The 6,962-nt window shown below is 33.8% G+C and overlaps 1 protein-coding gene across 9 annotated transcripts in view; it reads right to left on the bottom strand.

Moving 5' to 3' along the window:
- Positions 1-6,256, bottom strand: part of Cdep (Chondrocyte-derived ezrin-like domain containing protein) — a 160,136-nt gene extending 153,880 nt beyond the window's left edge. For 6 of the 9 annotated variants that reach the window (XM_067788147.1, XM_067788111.1, XM_067788178.1 and 3 more), the window contains exon 1: positions 5,722-5,874. The gene's annotated coding sequence lies outside the window, so the exon portion shown is untranslated. Of the gene's footprint in view, positions 1-5,097; positions 5,394-5,721; positions 5,875-6,054 lie in introns of those variants that run through there. The other 3 variants (XM_067788128.1, XM_067788120.1, XM_067788140.1) reach the window with 3 other exon arrangements.
- Positions 6,257-6,962: the final 706 nt, after the last annotated feature.

The following is a 6,962-nucleotide window of genomic DNA, read 5'->3' on the forward strand; positions in this document are numbered from 1 at the left end:
AAAGTGAAGTTTACATTAAAGCGAAAGCAAAATCGACATATTTGGTATCTTTTAAATTTTTTTAGATTTTAGCGCTTAATACTACCATTTTATATTACAATAGGTTCAATAGTTCATAGAAGTTACAAAATTAAAAGCCGCTTTTATGAGAAACCGGAGAGTTGTGATATCGTCAATGTTCAATTTCGTTAAAAAAAAAAACTATTTTTTAGAACTATTTCGGAACGATTTTTCATCATCCCTTGTCGATTTCGTTTTTGAGAGGAACCGGTTCCGGCGCTGTGCCATCTGCAGTGTTCAATTTCGTTCAGAACGGTTTAATATACCATTCAAAAGCTTAACCTTTTTATAGAACTATTCTGGAACGACTTTCTGCTCCCCTTGTCAAGTTTAGCTTGAAGAGAAACCGGTTTCTGTTCTGTGACATCTTCAGTGTTCAATTTCATTGAAAACAGTTCAATAGACCATTCAAGAGTTACAAAATTAAAATTTCTTAATATTATTTTGAAACGGTGTTCCGTTATCCCTTGTCAGTTTCGGTTGGAAGAGAAACCGGTTTCGGCGCTGTGCCAGCTTCAGTGTTCAATTTCGTTCAGAACGGTTTAATAGACCACTGAAGAGTTACAAAATTAAAAACTCTTCTTTTAAAATTATTTTAAAACGGTTCAATTTTGTGTGGAGAGAAGTCAGTCTCGGCATTGTGCCATCTTCAGTGTTCAATTTACACTTACAAAATTAAAAACTCTTCTTTTAGATTTATTATGGAACGGTGTTTTGTTATCCCTTATCAGTTTCGGTTGGAAGAGAAACCGGTTTCGGCACTGTGCCACCTTCAGTGTTCAATTTCGTTCATAACGATTTAATAGACCATTCAAGAGTTACAAAATTAAACCCCTCTTTTTAGAATTACTTCAAAACGATTTTCTGTTACACGTTGTCAATTTTGGTTTGGAGAGAAACCTGTTTCGGCGCTGTGCCATCTTCAGTGTTCAATTTCGTTCTGAACGGTACAGTGGACCATTTAAGAGTTACAAAATTAAAAACTCCTTCTTAGAATTATTTTCATCTCTAGTCTTTTTTGGATTTGGAGACAAACCGGTTTCGGCGTTGTGCCAACGCCAATGTCCAATATCGTTTCAAAATAATTCTAAAAATCCTGTTTCGGAAATGTTATTACGGGAAATAGAAAAAAACTTAATATGTACTTATGTTGTATTTTTTGAATCTCCTTAATATATATTTATATGTACCTTTATCTTAATATTAAGTGCCTATGCATAGATTTATTGGCGCATAATCATAGTCAAAATAAAATAGGTTTTAAATTTAGTTTCAGATTTTTTGACAGATAGCTCATAGAAAATTATATTAAAAAACTGCAACTAAATTTAAAATCTATTTTATTTTGACTATGATTATGCGCCATAAGTTTAATTCAGTACGTGTGCTATCTATGCCTTGGTGAGCTGAAAATATAATTGAAAGGATAATGCTTAGGTATTCGACAAGATAGCTATTTCCACATGATCTAGTTAAAGGTAGATGTTGGCAGAGGTTTATCTATGAAAAGTTTAGGGGCTACAGGACCCCCATAATCATTGTACATAGCCAGCCCTAAACGTGTAGTTATGCACCTTCGTCTAAATAATTCGTTAATTTGGAAACAACTTTAAATTGTTTAACTGAAACTATGCAAAACAATTTCGGGCCCATTTTCGAAATAATTGCAAAATTCGAGAAGTGTGAAAAAATCTGCATGAAAACTTTGTTTATTTTTTTCATTTGTTATCAAGTTTCCGAATATTTTTGAAAATGTAGATTGTTCTCCAAAGCTTCAATTATACAATTCATTGTTTTTTTTTTCTAAAATTAACGAAAATATTTGACGCAAGTCTAGAAACTTTCACTGCTATTATCGATCTTGCTACTATATGCATATATTCGAAGTTCTATGTATATTGGAACGATTTCCTGCCATGCTAAATTTGGTTTGAAAACAAATAATTTAAAATTTTTACGGAGAGTGTATTTTAATATGCCATACCAGAACGTGCAAAAATCGCAGTTTCGAAATATGTTGGTTAGGGCTTTATTAAGCTAACGATTTGTAAATTTCTTGCTTTTTTTTTAATTATTTTTGATTTAATAAAGAATCTTGAATATATTACATAGTGAAAATTATCAAAAATTATAAGCTTCTAGCATTTTTAAAAAATGTTCATAAAATTTTCCGAATTTATTTTTTTTAATTTTGAAAAACAAGAGTATGCATTTTTCTGGTATTTCATTGGTCTGATTCATTTTAAATTATGCAGAAAATTATGTGAACGCATGCGAGTAAAAAATGGCACTAAAAATTATTTTAAATTTTCTTGTTATTTTTTTAAATTTAGCAGGACCGTGGTTGGGTTTAGAACCTTACCGAACCAGAAGGAGCATTCCAGATGCAAAGAGCTGCTACAAGGATGACAACTTGTGGAAGGGACGCTACAAATTAAAAGGGGTTCCACTGTACTGACAGCCCTTGGTCGGGGAAAAAATCCAGAGTCGCTGCATAGAATCGGTACATAGCATCGGCTGTGGTGTTATTTTCTGCCTTTTTATCATCGTTAATTGAAAATAGCTTGAATAAATTGTATTATGAAAACTTTGTGAGGCAATTTCGAAAACATGTTCGAAAAATACGAAAATTCTCGAAACTTTCAAGTCTTGTTGAAATTTTACAAATTTTTGAGTCATTCGGGCTACTTTTTGATTAAAAATGTTTGTAGTATTTTATTGGTCTAACTCATTTTGAACGATCTCTAACCATATGTGAACACCAGCGAGTAAAAATATAGCAGCGAAAATTGCAAATCTCTTCAGTTATTTTATTTGTTTTACCATCATTGGTTGTAGACCAATTCCGAAAAAGTTTTCGAAAAATTCAAAAATAGAAAATATTTTGGAAAATCTTCAAAATACTATAAAAATGTTTGATTAAAATTTTTGAAAACTTTTTCGGTTTGCTGCTTTGTAGTATTTTATTGGTTTGGTTCTTTTTAGGCGATCCAGAAAACTACACTAATTAAAAAGAAGTCATGTACAATAAATTATATAATGAAAATTATGCATTTCAAAAAAGTATTCTGTAGAATTTTGAGAAATTTTTTGAGTAAACTATTTTGTAGTGCGTCATTGATCTGATTCTCTCATCATTCGCCCTCATCACAAACTAAGTACGCCCCTGTTTTCATATACAGAAAAAAGTAAGCGAGGTGTCTGCTAAATAAACACATGATTTTAATTTTGCTTATCAGTTAACCATACATGTTTATGTACATATATATATTTTATAGTGAATACTAATAGCGACAATTTGTGAAAAAGAAAACTGTGTCACCTACTCGTAGATACATATGTACATACATACTTATTTAATAATCGAAATGAATTTTCGACAAACATACTGAAATGTGAGTATGTACATCGCTTAGACCGTCGGCATTGCTTACAGCTCAGGATATTGGACGTTGCATACTCCAAACATAATTCCGGTATATATGTATATGCTCGATTAGAAAAGTTGGGGTTTTCTTGAGAATTAAGAAATTTTGGTTTCAAACCATTTAAAAATATGATCACGCACTATAAGCTGCTCAGCATACCTCTACTGATGCGTCGCTCGGAATCATGGATGGTGTTGGAGATTCGAAAGAAAAGTTCTTCGGAAGTTCTAGTGCAACGAAGAAGAAGCCCAAAGGCTTCAGAGGCTGTGTGAAATTACCTGCAAGGAAAGTTTGAAAACCTCACAAGTTGACAGAGAAAGGTGAGGGGGCCTTGATATCTATTGGTGCTCTCAATTGGCGTCATTTATAGCGAAGCAGCAATGATGGTTAAGCTTGCTAATCCACAACCAAAATCGGCTAATTGGTTTAGCGTCTGTAATGAAGATGCTGAGTAGTTGCTTTAGAAGCAGAATTATCACATGTAGAACATCTGAACCTGCTAAAATTGGGTCCACAAAGATGTTGCTGGTTAACAGCGCCACCTAATGTGAAGGCAAATCATAAGGTTTATTTTAAGATAGGCGAGCTATACACAGACCAGAAGAAGGTAAAGAGCTTCATAGCCAGATATTGAAATTTACTATGTTGTTGTTGTTGTAGCAATAAGGGCACTCCCCGAAGGCCTTAGGGAGTGTTATTGATGTTGCTGGTCCTTTGCCGGATGCAGAGCCGGTACGTTCCTGTAACAAGCGCCATTACGGTACTAGCCCGACCATCTCGGGAACGATTTGGTATAACCACATCAAACCTTCTATGCCATACCGCCCTCCCACAGCCTAGATCCATAAGGAACTTGGGGTCAGCAGAGCCTCGGCTGTTAAATAAACAATATTCGCCACGTGTAGGTGATGTTGAGAATTGGGTTGGAGAAGCTATATATTGCGCTGGCAACCCCTTGAAAGGGTTGCGCTAAACAACCCCTTGAATCAATGAAATTCACCATTGTTGTTGTTGTTGTGTAAAGACAATGCCCGAAGGTTTTAGAGAGTGTTATCGATGTTGATGGTCCTTTGCCGGATATAGATCCGGTACGTGCCGGTATAAATACTCAGAAATATGGGCATCTTAACAGATATCTAATTAAAAAGGCCTTGTCTCTCATGGTCATAAGATCATCCCCACAACCACAATAGAGAAATCCTTCACTCAATAATTCTCCCGTTATAGCTATATCAGCTTAAATATACCCTCAGCCCCATCTACGAGGAATCGCCAAGGTTTTTCGCGACATATATGTATGTGACCATTCAATTACAATGTGGAACCAACGCCTCTAACACCAAGTTTCCTTTCACTTCCGTTAGAGGATACGCTAACCAATAAGCACGACCACACCATTTTATCCTTAAAACAAATTTTTGACATATAAAAAGAACAAAGTACATAATAAAGGTTGGAAGTACCTACCAAAACAAAAATGTACTGACCCCTATGCTGTGGTGAACAAAATATGGTAAATATTCGAACGAAATAGAAAGGTGTGCATTGCTGTCAACATAAATTCCCTGGTCACATGTGAATCCAAAAAATATAAAATAGGGATAGGTACCTAGTTGTATGACAGTTTTATTACTCATAACACAGTCTCTGACTTGTCCCAATGTGGTCGTGTTGTTAAGATATTCGCACATCCATTCGGATTATTATTTCATCAATGGCCAGACAGTACACTCAGCTGCTTTTCGTGATGTTGAATGGGTGCAAATGTTTGTATGTAGATGTGTTCTCGTTCGTCCTTGTACCCAACCAAAGTGTACGCACACATACACAAATTGCTATTGCAATGAATTTTAAATTAAGGGCGTTATTATTTACAGATTTATCACTGAATGCTGTTATTTTCTGCTGTAGTTAAGTAGGTTTTTGCATATATGAACATTTTAAACACAACACAAATTAATAAATTTATATTGAAATCACCATTTTAAACATTTGCTAATAAATAATTGACAAACAAAAAGGATTTTAATGTGCATTATTCATTATTTAAATTGATTGATAGCATTACAGTGCGCTTCGTTATATATTTTTTAGGGTGTTGCAAAAAAATTTTCCCCATTCGCGTATACACAGAAAAAATTCAATCGGAATTTTTCCACACTACGCCTTTAAAGCTGTAATTTGTTTTTTTTTTTATAGTAAATTCTCACAAGGGGAAACAAATTGAACTCACTCTTCAAATACGAATATACGTTGAATAACTTCTTGAAACATTATTGCGCTTTTCAAAGTTATTTTATGTTTTTCATTTATGAAGATAAAATAATTAAAATAAACACCCGAGAAATTTCAGCAACCGTGCGCACCCATTAACGCCATTTTTACTTTTGACGTCAATAAATTCAACACAGTTCAATAGAGGGTGAGTCACATGAAATTAATACAACCTTTGACAGTGCTGTGATTTTTGTAGTGCGTTATTTGTAAATATATTATGAGATAAATATCAAGACATATGTAGAGATCCACGTAGAAACGCATTATTTACTTATATTAAAAAATTTACCTTTTAATGCAGATCCATTCCACTTGCAGGCTTCTACCAAAATTTGGAATGGCGAATGAAATGCAACGAAATCTTCATTACAATGTTTTGAAAATATCACTAGTTCAAACTTAAATTATGATATGAAAAAATTTTTTAATAAGGTATTAATCACCCGACTGTCAAAGTCGCCAAACTGGAAGTTATATAGTTTTACAACAATTTTACTTATTTACTTAATTGGCGCTTAACCATTAAAACGGTTATGGCTGTCAAACAAGGCGCTTCCGTCGCTTTTTCGTTCTGATAACTGGCGCCAATAGGTCACACCAAGAGAATTTAAATTGAGATTAATTTAAAACGACACAGTTACATACTGAAACGTAATACTTACATTTTTTAATTGCTTATAGGGCCAATTAATGGTGACTTATCCATAACCAGATAAAACAGCTGATCGAATCTACCTTATGCAAATCAATGTAATCGATTATTGGTGTCATATCGTAACGCTAAAGCGCCAAATACACGACACGAACATTTCCGCGAAGATTCCACAATTTTGTATGCAGCTTTGGCCATACACCATACGAACTTTTGGCCGAACATTAATTCTCTTTCAGACAGCGATGAATACGGACAACAATTGTGCTGCAGCAATATTGCAATATTTTTCAATTAAAGTCGCATAATCATTATTCTTTTTAATTCTATTACAAAAAATTTGCTTTTTACTTGCCACAATCAGGGATGCACCTTAACGTTAAGCTAATCGTTTATCAAAAAATTTCCACCGTTTCCGTTGAAACACTTCGAAATGTTATCGATAAAGAAATTATCAAGATAAATTGTATCTCGTTTTTAACCGAAACGAAAAGCTTTCGTTAATGTTAAAAACGTTAACAAAAACGTGATACTTTATGTTTGAA

This window comes from Eurosta solidaginis, chromosome 1 (genome assembly GCF_040869045.1).
Source record: "Eurosta solidaginis isolate ZX-2024a chromosome 1, ASM4086904v1, whole genome shotgun sequence".
Lineage (NCBI taxonomy): Eukaryota > Metazoa > Arthropoda > Insecta > Diptera > Tephritidae > Eurosta > Eurosta solidaginis.